We start from the raw sequence: 3258 nt of genomic DNA on the forward strand, positions 1-3258 counted from the left end.
ACGAGACGCCGGACGGGCGCACGAGTAAGTGTGTTATTGTATGTTGCCTTAGTACATTGGTTATCCATGTTAACAAATTATAACTGTTTATGTCACGTATAGGAGGAGCTCACAGGGGGGCGGAGGCATGCAGGACTGGGCATCCAAGAATGCCGAGTACATACGGAGGTGGACGGAGTCAGCTGCGGTTGATGTCATCATTACTGCTGGACAATACGACGAGGCCGCGTACTAGGACTACCTTGCTTGGTACCATCCCCGCACGCGTGCCACTTTACTCAGCGGACCTGTACAGCCGGGCCCCAGACCCTTCCCCGAGGATCGTGCCCGCCTACTTCATGTTGTGGTAAGTGATACGTTACTTATAATGGTTTTCTTTGGAAAATCTCTGTATTACTGACATGTCTGTCATCTTATACAGACTGAAGAGGCGTATGTGATGCATACGCAAGCGGATCAAGCCTGTGGGGAACCAACCAGGTCATCATCGCAGAGGGATCGTAACCCTCTCCGGGAGTACATGAGGACTAGAGGATCCCGCTTCCTAAATGCTATACGTGGTCTAGGTGGGTGTGCCCCGCAATGGAGGGGGTACGACCAACCTACCATGGACCCGTCCCGTGCCTCCCACAGCAGGCGCTCATCCAGTGCCCGTGACGAACCTGTCTGATCACAATCACGACATAGATCTTCAACTTCGGCGCGTCATGTGTCATGTTCTGGTGATGAGGCCGAGGAGTGCACGCAGCCTCCTGCGCCTGAGCAGTTTACACTGGGTTCACTAGCACCTCCGGCTACGATGACACCTCCGGCTGCAGCATCTACTCATCAGGAGGACGTCGTTGACTGCACGCAGCAGACCCCTTGCTGGAGCGACACTAATGCTTTTGACTGGGCTGCTGCAATGCAAGCGTCCGCCACCTTCACTAATCTACTCGGCGGACAGTCCTCCCAAGATCTCGATGAACCTGGAAGGTCACATTGGTACCAGCATGGCGAGCCTTCGGCACACTGGACTCCATCTGAGCACGTTCTAGGGCCGTCCACACTTCCGCACGAGGATCCTTCGGCATGGTACATGCAGGGCCGAGTTAGCAGGGCGGGATACACGTTCGGTGGGGTTCCCACAGGGCAGGCAGATGATGATGAAGACGACCAAGGGCACGCAAGGCAGGGGCCTGCGCAGGCTACTGGGATGAGAGCCACACACTCGCCAGACGCTTACACTCCTGGGAATTGTGTGAGGCGTCGTCGCCGTTGAGTAGCCAGTGCAATTTGTCATGACACATATATTATTGATTTTAATATCGAGGTCATCCCTATTATGTCTTATTCACTGTATTGTTAATGTAAGAAATTCTCAGTACAGAGGAAACAATAGTAGTTGTAAAGCATAAGTAGCATGGAACCCGGTACAGAGGTTACACATAAAGAGCGGACAACAACAAACATTAGCATGTACGATACGCTTAAAGAACATAATAACATGCCTTAAGGGAATAAAATATACAGGGTTACAATAGATGCTTAGGGCGAAGGAAAGTGGCGACGCAAATTAGCGTAAGAATTCCAGGTGTGATGGTCAAAGCTATCCGGGTAAGATGGTTGTCGTCTCCGAGGTGGTTCTGGGAAGTTGTAAAAATGAGTACGAGCAAATCCATCATCATTTTCAGGGTCACCGGTGTCCTCCGGAGATGGAAGCCTCGGAGGGCGGGGTCGTTGTGGCATGAAATCGTCGTCGTCGTCATCATCTTGAGGTTTCTCCGAGGTGGTATCACGTCCTATTTCCCTATCGGTTGTATGGCATCTCGATGTTGTACGTGAACGTCCTCTTGCAGTGTTCCTAGAACCTTCTCCTGTATTTCTGTTGGAACGTCTAGGCATGGGGGGCATGAAATCGTCATCGTCTTCGTCCTCGTCATTATCTGGATGATTCGTAGAGGTCACCTCTGTACCCCTTTGGTTCGCTGACTGTCGTCGTCTTCTACGCGAACCAGGCATCACACCCCCGCCGAAGAGCATATACATCGCCAAGAAGTGTAAGATTTCTTTGTTGATCAACTGTTCGTCTTCCGGGAAAGCCTGACGCAGAAGAGGACCATTCGAATCAATGGAAATAAGATAAGTAGGGTGACCAAATGTTTATATGACATACCTGAATATGGGATGCATACTAGTCCGGCGATATTACTATCGTTCTGTGCCTCCTAGAGAAACCTATCACAGAAGGATGGTCGGCCAGTTCGTGGACCCTCAGATACATTTGACGCCGGTGATACAAGAGGGCCCTAAGGTCCTCGGTGGTTACACATTGGAGCGGCACGGTTAACCTAGAACATATGGGTCTTGCATGCAATTTGGCCATGGCTTGGATTATGTTGTTCTCCTTTAAGGGATCATCGTTTCCTTCACGCACAACCTTTAAGGAGGCATTAAGTGCTATAGCGATCATTGAAGGTGTCTATGGAAAGCCTGTACTAGAGGATCCCGCCATAGATTTATTGATCACTGACTATAACGCTCTGTCTCTGCATCAAAACACGGATCCATGAATATTTAAGAAACAGGAAATAAATAAATAAAATTACATTTACAATACAATGGTTGTTGCTAGAGGTGTTGTCATTTCATAGTTCAAGCAGAGCCGTGTGGTCACTTCTTGTCTAAAGGGGTACAGTGCAAACCACATAATGCAAAATAAGTAGTACAACTAACAGGTGAATAACATTTTACAATACAAACCATTTCTGCGGATAGCTTTTAAGAACAAAATAAAATGCAAAGTCTCTAAGACAGTTCAGTTTGATAGTGGGCTGATAGTTTACTGACAGGTCGGGCAAGTCCTCCTGTCATGGCCAGGTTGTTTGCAAAGTTTGCACCTGCGTAGGCCATCAACAGCATCTGCTTCATCCATGTCACCTTGCAGCCTCGTAGATCTAGGCCTTCCAGGATCTGTGCGTCGTGCTCGTGGATAAGGTACCCACTTAGGCCCCTCGATCGATTTGTAGTTGGTTCCGATGTTAAAGGACCGCATCTTTGGAAGCCATATGCTCCTCAATGCATCGATCGTGAAGTACGGTGATACGTACTGTGATCCGTCATTGCCACCTATGTCCCTGCAAGCGGCTAAGACATGCGAGCACGAGATATGGTGTAGTTTTGGCTTATTGCATATGCACTTCACCTCGTTAGGCCCAAGTTGACATTGCTGCACGGTGTCCTCGGCGCTATACCCTGAAGCATACCTACGGTGGCACA

At 49.2% G+C, this 3258-nt stretch overlaps 1 long non-coding RNA gene across 1 annotated transcript; it reads left to right on the forward strand.

Moving 5' to 3' along the window:
- The first annotated feature begins 255 nt into the window (after positions 1-255).
- On the forward strand, positions 256-1330 carry LOC133905168 (uncharacterized). The gene is made up of 2 exons (XR_009907579.1): positions 256-346; positions 422-1330. It is a non-coding gene; the product is annotated as an uncharacterized LOC133905168 (long non-coding RNA).
- The last annotated feature ends 1928 nt before the right edge of the window (positions 1331-3258 follow it).

The sequence above is a fragment of the Phragmites australis genome, chromosome 22, assembly GCF_958298935.1.
Source record: "Phragmites australis chromosome 22, lpPhrAust1.1, whole genome shotgun sequence".
In the NCBI taxonomy this organism is placed as follows: domain Eukaryota; kingdom Viridiplantae; phylum Streptophyta; class Magnoliopsida; order Poales; family Poaceae; genus Phragmites; species Phragmites australis.